General features: G+C 44.9%; 1 pseudogene across 1 annotated transcript in view; it reads left to right on the forward strand.

Annotated features, from left to right (window-relative positions):
• The window catches only part of LOC111945651 (coiled-coil domain-containing protein 180-like), a 31,298-nt pseudogene extending 19,223 nt beyond the window's left edge, over positions 1-12,075 (forward strand). Inside the window, exons 26-29 of the transcript XR_015273811.1 lie at positions 64-119; positions 891-972; positions 1,976-2,047; positions 9,483-12,075. The product of XR_015273811.1 is annotated as a coiled-coil domain-containing protein 180-like (transcript). The remainder of the gene's footprint in view (positions 1-63; positions 120-890; positions 973-1,975; positions 2,048-9,482) is intronic.
• Positions 12,076-12,580: the final 505 nt, after the last annotated feature.

Here is a 12,580-nt window from a genome sequence, read left to right on the forward strand (position 1 = left end):
GATAGAGAGCATGCCTTGTTTGCTATTTGTTATTCAGTAGTACTTAATTTGGTTTTTTTTTAGATTTGACCTATCAAAAAAATCCCCAAACCTAAACCACGGGAGGACAAATGATCCAGGTGTGCCTGTATTTCTTTTAATATTTTCTTTTCATCTAAATTGCAGTTCCTGGCATTTTACTGCACACGGTCCAGGCCAATGGCTTCTATGCTAGGAACTCTGAGATAGTTGTGCTTCTCACCTCTTTTCCTGGACATTTTTACTTAGATTAAGATGATTTTGAATTCCTAAAACAATGAAAGCTGCAGAATGAGATAATAATGTTATAAAGAGTACCTGTGATAGCAACAGGGAAGCAGGGTTGAGAAAAGAAGTGGTGCAAAAATCATGAAATATATAGGGAATCAGTGTATTCTCACAGTGTATTATCATCTACTCCAAAGTGAGCACAGAGGTAACCCTAGATGCTCCCTGCCTAGTGTTCCCATTTCCTCATGTCTCTTCTGCAGACCTTGACTCCTCCAGCCATTTCCAAAGCTTTCACATTTACAAGTCCCCATGACCACTAATACTATGAATGTAGCCCATTCATTCTCCTTATTAACCTGCCTCAAATTTGCTTTACATCTCTTCCATTTACCATGTATTTTCTGTGACATTCCTGGGACTCATGCCCCAGCTCATAACCTTTATTGCTGTTGCCACTTCTGAGTTACTTCAGGCCTGTCTGACAGAAATGATTGCTCCTGTTGTTGTCCCCTACATATTACAAGGAAACATTATAGAAATAAGAATACAGTATACATATACACATCAAAAACTTCAGTTGGTTGGCATTTATGCAATATCCTTCTTCTTCCCTTGTTAACTATAAGCAATTCTTCCCCCAGTAAGGAAGAGGGTATCTGATGCACATTCTCAGAAGTCTTCTAGCAAGAGTTCATCTCGGGGTGAAACAAAGCGAAAAAAAAGGTGAGACCCATAAAGTGAGGAATTCCATTTAAAGTATTCCTATGCAAGAATTTACCTAGACTTGGTCTATACACTGAAAGATTCATACTGCTTATTTGTATTCCCCTTCTTTCCATCTACTGCTTATCACTTGGAATCTCTTACCTCTTTATGTCCACATGATCAGCTTTGTGGGGCTTTTTCCCCACATTTTGACTGGAAAAACATTTTTCTTTTTCGCCTTCAATCTGCTGCAATTTTGTATTTTGCAGTTGTTGAAATATAGACTAACCCTTAAATCAGTGGGGCTGAATTTTCAGGTGTGTCTAAATAGGTTGTCTTCAGCTTAGTCCACAGATTGAGGAAATGAGCTACTGTAATAGTGAAAACAACAATAAATTTTTGAACAAGTGAGAGTTTAGAGGAGAATTCTGAGAATCATTTTCCATCAAAATACTCTATTTATATTGTCATGGTTTGAGAATGGTATTCCCCAATTTTGCACTCCTACCAAAACACTCCAAACCGTGGGCCACTTTCTCACTCCCCTTTCCCTACAGCAGCTGGAGAGGAAAATTGGAGGAACAAAAGGTGAAGATAAGGTTGAGATAAGAACAATTTACTAGAAAGAGCAATGAGATTAAAAGAAGAACAGTAACAGCAGTGATGTTAATAGCAAAGTGTACAAGAGAGGCAAGCGATTCACATGTGAATGCTCACCACAAGGAAACCCGTGACAGTACCCGACTGCCACCACATTCCCCAACAGCAGGGACCCTTCCACCCACCCCCACAATGGTGAGAGGTGGTAGGGAATAACTTCCAGGTCCTGCTCATATCCCCTCCTGGCTGCTGTAGAAATTAACCCTGTCCTGGCCAGAACCATAGAATACTAGTTTAGGAGTTACCTTTTTTTCTAATTTTTCTTTAGTTTCATGTCTGTTGTATGATTGACTAGCTCAAATCATCAGTCAGAGAGGAAAACACTTGTGGATAGTTTAAAATTAATGTTTTTCCTTTCCAGTGAAAAAGGCAGGAAATCTCTTACCAGGGACGAGAGAGCACAGATACTTGGAAAGAAACCTCCAAAGTCTGAGTGAGTCGAATATTTCCAGAACAAGAAATTAATCTATAAAAAACCTTGAGGTATGTATGTATGTATGTATCATTGTGACCTATAGAATTCACTACTGAAGGTATTTAGCCTTGATATTTATAGGTCAAAGTACTTCCAGAGCACTTCCTTTTTGCAGCATTGTAAGAGTGAAGATCTAAGCCACCTAGTTCATTCTGTCTAATGTCTGAAGTGGGGGGTCTTACTGGAGCCCATTTTGTACATTTATAAGAAGTGGGTGGGGAATGTAAAATAGCCTCTGCTTCAATTCTTTTCACACCTAAGAAGACCAATACATTTTATGTCTTCATTCTTGTGCTCAGTGTTCCATTAGCAGGATAAACAATGAGCAAACAGGTTCCATTCCCTTTCTCTAAGAAAATTATCATATTGTTTCTGGATATGTGCAGCTGTACTCCATAGAACTGAGATATTTTGTACATGTGTCCTGGGGTGACTTTATGATACTGGTATCCCCAGTCGTCTGGTTTATGTTATATATTAAGTTCTGCACCTTTAAGACTGGCTTTGAAAGCAAGAGAGGGGGAAGAAGAAGCGCGCAGTGTGTTAAGGAAAACATCACTCCCACACACCCCGCTCCTGGACTGTGGTGTCTACAGCACAGACAGACAGCGGGACAGAGCTTCTCTCTGGCTTTTAGTTAGTTTTAGCTAGCTGAGGCAGAAGAGTTCCCTGGACCTTTGTTTTTTTCAATTTTCTTGGATCTGTGCAAGCCTGCCCTGGACTGAACACCCAGCCAAACCCCGGGAGCTCACGCCTGTGGCCCACCGGGGCCTGGGCCTCGGCACTTTTCCAGCGCCGGAGGGACTGATAAGAACCTGAGCGAGCCGAGCTGCACCACATGAAAAAAGACTTTTCTTCCTAGACTTACCATCCCATCGAACAGCAAGAGGTTTTATTATTTAATATTACTCAATTTCTGTTAAATAAACAGCTTTTTCCACTTCTCTCCACGGAATTTTTTTTTTTTCCTTTTCCCAGACCCGTTGGTGGGGAGGGGCATTTCCCTGTGGAGATCCCCATTTGGAGTTTTCCTTCCTGATTTGCCCTAAACTAGGACAAATACAGTTCCTGGCACCCGAACGTGGGGCGAGAGAAAGTGGAAAAACCTGTACTGATTGTTGGTTGTATTTACTCTGTATTGGGATAAAGCAGTCAGTAGTCATGTTGTTTAGATACATAATGTCTCTTGGGGTAGAAGCCTTCATGTGGACCTGGTCCCTAAAAGTTTTTGAGGTTTTAATACCTGTCTTTGCCCTCTTTCACAGTAGAGGGGCACGGATTAGAATGGTTATTGTGCTGGGCTCAGTGATAATGATTTATAGGAAGTTTATAGAACTACTGAAGTTTCTGTCAGGTATGTTTGGCTCATGGTTTCTTCGCCCGACCCTGCCTCCCAGTCCTAGTAGCACATTTTAGGAGTTTATTGGTAATTGCACCCAGTTTGTTAGAGGAAGACCAGGGGATGAGGCGTTTCAGCCTTTTCTTTCCTTCTTCTCCTTTGAATCTGTTATGTCCCTCTTTGAGAATACCCAGTTTCCCCTGAGTGTTAAGGATACCACTTTCCTGGTAGTACAGCTGGCTCAGCTGTTAAGCTTCCTCTATATAGTCTGCAGCTTCTCTAAGATGAGGGCTGAGATATCCAGAAGAGCCAACGAGACCCCTGCCCCAGAAGTAGACTCAGGTGTGGGAAATCCTGAGTGGTGTAGAGAATAGGAGAGAATTGGCCGAACTCTGGAGGAATTTTCTGATCCCCCAGCCTGGGAATTTTCACGTGAACAAATTCAGAACCCAGATGAAGTAAGGAAATATCTGGAAGAGAATTGCTGTGATGATTCTAAAAAGAAAAATCTCATTGCAATAAGCTAGGCCCTAGCGTATGCTTATCGCACGGTGCTAGATACTGTAGAGCAAGCAGATAAATCAGCAGCTACCCCAGTGACTCAGGCTAAACCAGACAGTGAGCCTAAGCCAGCAGCCAAACCAGACAGTGAGCCTAAGCCAGTGTCTGTTGCTCCTGCCACGAGAGGCATGAAATTCAAAACCAAAACCGATCGGCCAGTAGATGATGATAATGGTGATGCGGGGGAAGGACCCTCAAGACCAGCAACTGACACAAAATCAGAAGGCACTGGTGAACCTTTCTCCCTGAAGGACCTTCGTGGCCTGAGAAAAGATTACACTCGACGACCTGATGAATCTATAATTAGTTGGTTAGTCCGTCTGTGGGATGCTGCAGGTGAGGCTACAGTTCTGGATGGCACTGAAGCGAGGCATCTGGGGTCCCTGTCACACGATCCGGTTATTGACCAGGAGATGATGAGGGGGGCTGACCCTTATAGTCTCTGGGAACGGGTCCTAAGAAGTGTGGCACAAAGATATCTGTGTGCAGACGATCTCTATATACAGCAAACTCGTTAGAAAACCATAGAACAAAGGATTCAGCGCTTGAGAGAAATGGCAATAGTAGAGATTGTCTTTGTGAGTGACTTAAGTACTAGAAATCCAGACTTGGTGCCATGCACATCTGTGATGTGGCGAAAACTTGTTCGACTTGGGCCACAAGAATACGCTTCTGCTTTAGCAACAATGAAGCAGGATGACCGGGAAGAGACTGTGCTGGATATGGCGAAGAAGCTTCGAGCATATGCAGATACCGTGCATGGCCCCATACAAACAAAAATTGCAGCTATGGAAACACGTATGCAAAACTTCCACAACAAAATGAAGGAGAATTTCAAGAAACTCAGAGAAGACCTTCTTCCAGTCTCAGCAGTACAGACCAGGAGCCCTGGTACTCAACGCAGAAGTTCCCCAGATAGAGAGAAAAAGCTAAGAGCTGAGCTGTGGTTTTTCCTACGTGACTGTGGAGAAAACATGAAAAAATGACATAGAAAATCTACTGCTGCTCTGGCAAAACGGATGCTTGAACTGAAAGACAGCAAGACTCAGGGAGAATACTCCACCAAAAAGAAAGCCACTCCAGTAGCCTGTAGTCAAACTGACAAGTATGATGATAACCAAGTTCAGAGGGGCCCTGCCTCTAGCCAGGTAGAGGCTAGGGAAAACCGTGTCTTTTGGACTGTGTGGATTCGTTGGCCTGGCACATCAGAACCACGAAAATATGAGGCCTTGGTTGACACTGGTGCACAGTGTACCCTAATCCCATCAAGATATGTAAGGGCAGAATCTGTTTCTATTGCTGGTGTGACAGGGGGATCACAGGACTTTACTTTAGTGGAAGCTGATGTGAGCCTGACTGGAAATGAGTGGAAGAAGCACCCCATTGTGACTGGCCCAGAGGCCCCATGCATTTTAAGCATAAACTACCTCCGAAGTGGGTATTTTAAGGACCCAAAGGGGCTTAAGTAGGCATTTGAGATAGCAGCTATAGAGACAGAGAGCATCAAGCAATTGAACACTTTGCCTGGACTGTCAGAGAACCCATCTGTAGTAAGACTCCTGAAAGTAGAAGAACAGCGAGTACCAGTTACCACCTCGACGGTGCACCGCCGGCAGTATAGGACAAATCGAGATGCTGTGATCCCCATCCACAAGATGATCCGAGAACTGGAGAGCCAAGGGGTGGTCAGCAAAACTCACTCACCCTTCAACAGCCCCATCTGGCCTGTGCGTAAATCTGCAGGAGAATGGAGATTGACTGTGGACTATCGTGCATTGAATGAAGTGACTCCACCTCTGAGCGCTGCTGTGCCGGATATGTTGGAGCTCCAGTACGAGCTGGAGTCCAAAGCAGTGAAGTGGTACGCCACTACTGACATTGCCAATGCATTTTTCTCCATTCCCCTGGCATCAGAATGCAGGCCTCAGTTTGCCTTCATGTGGAGGGGAGTGCAGTACACCTGGAACCGACTGCCCCAGGGGTGGAAGCACAGCCCCACCATCTGCCATGGACTGATCCAGGCTGCCCTAGAAAAGGGTGAGGCTCCAGAACATCTGCAGTACATTGATGACATCATTGTTTGGGGAAAGACGGCTGAAGAGGTCTTTGAGAAAAGAGAGAAAATCATCCAGGTTCTCCTGAAAGCCGGTTTTGCCATCAAGAAGAGCAAAGTTAAGAGACCAGCTCGTGAAATTCAGTTCCTGGGAGTAAAGTGGCAAGATAGACGGCGTCAGATTCCCACTGAGGTTGTCAATAAGATCACAGCAATGTCTCCACCCACCAGCAAGAAGGAAACGCAAGCTTTCCTAGGTGCCATAGGTTTTTGGAAGATGCACATTCCTGAGTACAGCCAGATTGTGAGCCCTCTTTACCTGGTCACCCGCAAAAAGAACACTTTCCAGTGAGGCCCTGAACAACAACAAGCCTTTACTCAGATCAAACAGGAGATCGCTCATGCAGTAGCCCTTGGCCCAGTCAGAACAGAACCAGATGTGAAGAACGTGCTCTACTCTGCAGCCGGGAGCCACGGTCTGTCCTGGAGCCTTTGGCAGAAAGTGCCTGAGGAGACTCGAGGCCGACCACTGGGATTCTGGAGCCAAAGTTACAGAGGGTCCGAAGCCAACTACACTCCCACAGAGAAGGAAATTTTAGCCACCTATGAAGGAGTTCAAGCCGCCTCAGAAGTGATTGGCACAGAAGCACAACTCCTCCTGGCACCCCGACTGCCAGTGCTGGGGTGGATGTTTAAAGGAAAGGTTCCTGCTATCCACCACGCCACCGACGCTACATGGAGCAAGTGGATCGCCCTCATCACGCAGCGCGCCCGTATTGGAAACCCGAATCGCCCTGGGATTTTAGAGATAATTACAAACTGGCCAGAAGGTGAAAACTTTAGTCTCACTGATGAAGAAGAGCAAGAACAAGTGACACGGGCTGAAGAAGCTCCACCGTACAACCAACTGCCAGCAGAAGAAACGCGCTACACTCTGTTTACTGATGGTTCCTGTCGCGTCATAGGGATGAACCAGAAGTGGAAAACAGCCGTATGGAGCCCCACACGACAGGTCGCAGAGGCCACTGAAAGAGAAGGTAGATCAAGCCAACTTGCTGAACTCAAAGCTGTTCAACTGGCCCTGGACATTGCTGAAAGAGAGAAGTGGCCAAAGCTCTACCTCTACACAAATTCATGAATGGTAGCCAATGCTCTGTGGGGATGGCTGGAAAGGTGGAAAAAGGCCGACTGGCAACGCAGAAGAAAGCCAATCTGGGCTGCTGATGAGGAAAAAGACATCGCCACCAGAGTAGAGAAACTGTCTGTGAGGGTCTGTCATGTAGATGCCCATGTCCCCAAGAGCAGGGCTAATGAAGAGCACTGAAACAATGAGCAGGTAAATCAAGCTACAAAGATAGAGGTGTCAAAGATAAACTTAGATTAGCAACACAAGGGAGAGTTGTTCCTAGCTCGATGGGCCCATGACACCTCAGGCCATCAAGGTAGAGATGCCACCTATAAGTGGGCACAAGACCGAGAAGTGGACCTAACCATGGACAGTATTTCCCAAGTTATCCATGACTGTGAGACGTGTGCCACGATCAAGCAGGCCAAGCGGTTGAAGCCGCTATGGTATAGTGAGCGTTAGTCCAAATATAAATATAGGGAAGCCTGGCAGATTGACTACATCACACTGCCCCAAACCCGCCAAGGCAAGCTCTGCGTGCTCACAATAGTAAAAGCCACCACTAGATAGTTAGAAACCTACCCTGTGCCTCATGCTACAGCCCGTAACACCATCCTGAGACTTGAAAAGCAAGTCCTCTGGAGGCATGGTACCCCTGAGAAGATTGAGTCAGACAATGAGACTCATTTCAAGAATAACCTTATAAACAGCTGGGCTAGAGAACATGGCATTGAGTGGGTGTACCATATCCCTTACCATGCACCTGCTGCGAGAAAAGTAGAGAGGTACAATAGACTGTTAAAGACTACCTTAAAAGCGTTGAGTGGAGGATCTTTCAAAAATTGAGAGCAGCATCTAGCAAAAGCCACCTGGATAGTTAACACCCGAGGTTCCACCAATCGAGCAGGCCCAGCCCAATCCGAGCCCCTGCATAAAGTAAACGGAGACAAGGTCCCAGCAGTACATCTCAGAGGTTTGTTAGGAAAGACAGTTTAGATCAATTCTACTTCGAGTACAGACAAACCCATTCATAGAGTTGTTTTTGCTCAAGGACCGAGTTGCACATAGTAGATAATGAAGAAAGATGGAACAACACAATGTGTACCTCAGAGAGATCTGATAGTTAAGTGAAGATTATGAATAAATGCCCTTGTCTGTATATAATGTATGTGTTGTAGGGTTAAAATATATATATATATTAATTTTGATAATAAGTTGACGATATGGGGATAAGGGGTGGAATGTCCTGGGGTGACTTTATGATACTGGTATCCCCAATCGTCTGGTTTATGTTATATATTAAGTTCTGCACCTTTAAGACTGTCTTTAAAAGCAAGAGAGAGAGAAGAAGAAGCGCGCAGTGTGTTAAAGAAAACATCACTCCCACGCACCCCGCTCCTGGACTGTGGTGTCTGCAGCACGGACAGACAGCGGAACAGAGCTTCTCTCTGACTTTTAGTTAGTTTTAGCTAGCTGAGGCAGAAGAGTTCCCTGGACCTTTGTTTTTTTCAATTTTCTTGGATCTGTGCAAGCCTGCTCTGGACTGAACACCCAGCCAAACCCCGGGAGCTCAGGCCTGTGGCCCACCGGGGCCTGGGCCTCGGCACTTTTCCAGCGCCGGAGGGACTGATAAGAACCTGAGCGAGCCGAGCTGCACCACATGAAAAAAGACTTTTCTTCCTAGACTTACCATCCCATCAAACAGCAAGAGGTTTTATTATTTAATATTACTCAATTTCTGTTAAATAAACAGCTTTTTCCACTTCTCTCCACGGAATTTTTTTTTTTCCCTTTTCCCGGACCCGTTAGTGGAGAGGGGCATTTCCCTGTAGAAATCCCCATTTAGAGTTTTCCTTCCTAGGGGCAAACCCTAAACTAGGACAACATGCCATACAAAACTATTAAGATTAGTGCTTAAGATATTTAAGCATTTGAGAATTTTATTCCATATTCTTTTTCAGTATAATTCCAGTAAACAGCTCAACCCACCTTCAAATATTTTTTCTTTATCTAAAATGCATACTTAGTTCTTTGGGCACAGGAATTTGGCTAAGATCACTTTTTTTTGACAGTGGCATGGCAGTGCTCTCCAGTGAGCAATTACAATAGCTCCTTGTCCTGGCTGCATCTGAAGAGAATCTGTGCTAATGTGGGGAAAAGTTCTTAGGCATTCTGAATATTGGTTTGTGTATGCTCTGAAAAGCATACGGAAATTAATCTGAACAAAATATTGGAAAAACAGTGAATATTGCCAGTGTGATTATTTAACAGTTTGATCATCAATTTAAATTTTTAAATTTTTTTTGGTTTTCAGTACTTTTAAGGGGATTATTACGAATATTCTCTGGAAGGGTAACAACACCTTGCTCTGCCTTGGTGAGGGAAGGAAATGTCATGTTCTTTAGTCAGTTCTGCTTTCATAGGTGTATTCTTGTGAAGAGACCTTCCCTTTGCCCCCCGAAGTAAATCCACGCTAGCTCTGTCGAATGGAGGGGTCAGGGAGGCTCTTCGAGACCAAGAAAAGACCAAAAAGGTGCTGCTTCTCCCTCCGGGGGATCGGAGGATGTTTATTCTGGCTCGCTTCCAGAAGAGAGAAGAGCCTGGGTGCCTCTTTCCCGGACTTTTTCAAACCTCGGGAGAGGGGAGGGGGACATATAACACCAAGCACTGGGATAACGTTTCAGGGACAGGGAGGGGAGGGGAAAGACACCTCACAGAGAAACAAAGTAACTCCCAGAAATATGCACCACCACACAGCAGGAGTGGTTTCCAGAGCAGAGAATGCAGTCCTCAAGGAGATCTCAAACAGAACTTTGTTTGAATTGCTTTCAAAATTGATTTATGCAGTTTCCCATCGAGAACATCCTTATTTTGTTATGCATACCCGGTCACACACGCTTTCACACGTGGTTTCATAGCAGAAGGGAATGACAGAGCTGATTCTCTGGCTGCTGCCCCTCTTGGGCTGGCCAGACTTCCTGACCTGTTTCAACAGGCAAAATTAAGCCATGAAATGTTGCATCAGAATGTACCAGGTTTGATTCGACAGTTTAATCTGAAACGAGATCAAGCCAAAGCCATTGTGGCCACGTATCCCCACTCTCAGCGCACAGCTCTGCCATCCCTGGGTGCTGGAGTTAATCCAAGGGGACTTGAAAGCTGTGAAGTATGGCAAACTGATGTAACACACATCCCTGAATTTGGACAGGTAAAATATGTACATGTATCCATTGATACCTTCTCGGGAGCAATTTTTGCCTCAGCCCATGCAGGAGAAAAAGGTGTGCATGCCACAAAGCACCTGTTGCAAGCTTTTTCTGTGCTAGGAATCCCTAAAGAAATGAAAACAGAAAATGGACCAGCATGTATTTCCAAAGTGTTTAAGGAATTTTTGCAAGAATGGGGAGTGAGACACAAGACAGGAATCCCTCACTCTCCAACAGGTCAAGCAATAGTAGAGAGAGCACACCAGTCACTCAAACGAGTTTTGAAAAATCAATGGAAAGACAAAGTAAAGTTAACACCACAAGAAAGATTATGCAAAGCCCTGTTCACTCTCAATTTTTTAAACTGCTCTGTGGAAGATCAAAACCCCACAGTGGTTAAGCATTTCTCCCCTCATGGCAAACACAAGCTCAAGGAACATCCACCAGTGTTGATGAGAGACCCTGAGAGTGGAAAAATTGAAGGTCCTTACAAATTAGTGACATGGGGAAGAGGATACGCTTGTGTATCAACACCCCTGGGTTTACGGTGGGTCCCACAGAGGTGGGTAAAACCGTACATTGAAAAACATCCCACCAGACCCCCCGATATTTCAGTGGCAGAAGTTCAAAGATCCAACAGGTATTTGGGTGGAGAAGGAAATCCAGATTCTCCATTCTACCCTGACTTCCCTCTGTTGAATCTGTTTATTGATGAATTCAGCTAATGGTTTTTGTTCCTTGTTTACCTGTATTTTAGGAAGAAACCATCCCGAGCATGACAGTTTTGTGGACATTTTCTCAGCATGGGGATTTTCGGGATGGCTGTCTTCTGTATTCCAAACTGTTTTAGGGTTTTTTGCAATTGTTGTTGTTTTGATTATGTTTTCTGTTTTGCAACGTTGGTGTGTTACCACCACCACCAAGTTAATTTCTCCTGCACCTCAGATAAATGCTGTGGAATTCCCAAATCCCAATACACCCCAAACCCCTTCCCCTTGGTTTTAAGAAGTAAAACCGAGTTCCCTTCCTTCTTTTGGAAAAAATTAGGGGGAGATGTTGTAGTTGATAGCTTGAAATATATCTTTTCCCCTCTTTTAGTCCGTTTCCCGCCCCACCCGCCCCCCCCAGCTTCTCTTTCTCCTGTTTACCTGGTGTCAGGTTACCACGGTTACTGAAGTTTCTCTCCTCAGCCCCACGGCGAGAGGCCGGATAGAGAAAAGAGAAGACCCTGCTGGCATTTCCAGCTGCTTGAAGTTTCTTTAGCCCAGGAAAGCACGGGCTTGGGAGAAGAGAGACCCTTCTTTCCAACACGCAAGTTTGTAACTTTGTTGTTCCTGTCCCAGAATGCCTCTGAGCTATGGAAGCTGAGAGGCCATGCTTACCTTGCCTTCCCTTTCTTTCCCCCCTGTGTTGCCAGGAAACCAAGCCCGCCCCCTCTCCCCCCCTCTGCCCCTCTGTGGAGAATACTCCTACACCTTTGTGGGCATTTGAAGAAGTTGGTGTCTGTTATTTCTTCTCTTGGTGTGTGTAACCTTGATTTGTAGAAAGTTTGTAAGATGTACTGAGAAAAATAATTGGTTCTTTCTCTGATGTTCCCTCCCTCCGAGAAACCCTGTTAAAAGAGACCTCCCAGACCCCAAATCCTTTGTCTCTCATCCTTTGGATTCCCCTTCACAGAAATAAACTGTGGCATGCAAACCAGAGAGAGTTCCCCCCCTGATTCCTTTACTCGCTCTATAGACTTGAATTCTTGAAGAAAATCAGTGAACCCCACAAACATATGCTGGCTCGAAACTCGAGTGAAGAGAAACCTCATCACTGAGCTAGCCGGGCCACACTTGAGGAGATCGAGTCACTAACCCATACTAAAAAAAAATGCAGTAATGAAGGAGAAGAGAGTACTGTAGCACATTTATTTCATCTAAGTAATTCTGGCTACCTGGCACATCAGAGACAGTGGGAGACTCTTACTATAGTATATTATCTGCATGGAACATGTTCCACATCTGCCTCTTACACTCAACACACCAGATTCATCACAATACAGTACCAGATTCATAGACTTACAGAATGGTTTGAGTTGGAATGGACCTTAAAACTCATCCACCCTCTACCATGGGTAGGGCCACCTTCCAGTAGACTAGGTTGCTCCAAACCATGTCCAGCCTAGCCTTGAACACTTTTGGAATGGGGAACTCACAACTTC

This window comes from Cyanistes caeruleus, chromosome 9 (genome assembly GCF_971803275.1).
Source record: "Cyanistes caeruleus chromosome 9, bCyaCae1.hap1.1, whole genome shotgun sequence".
In the NCBI taxonomy this organism is placed as follows: Eukaryota; Metazoa; Chordata; class Aves; order Passeriformes; family Paridae; genus Cyanistes; species Cyanistes caeruleus.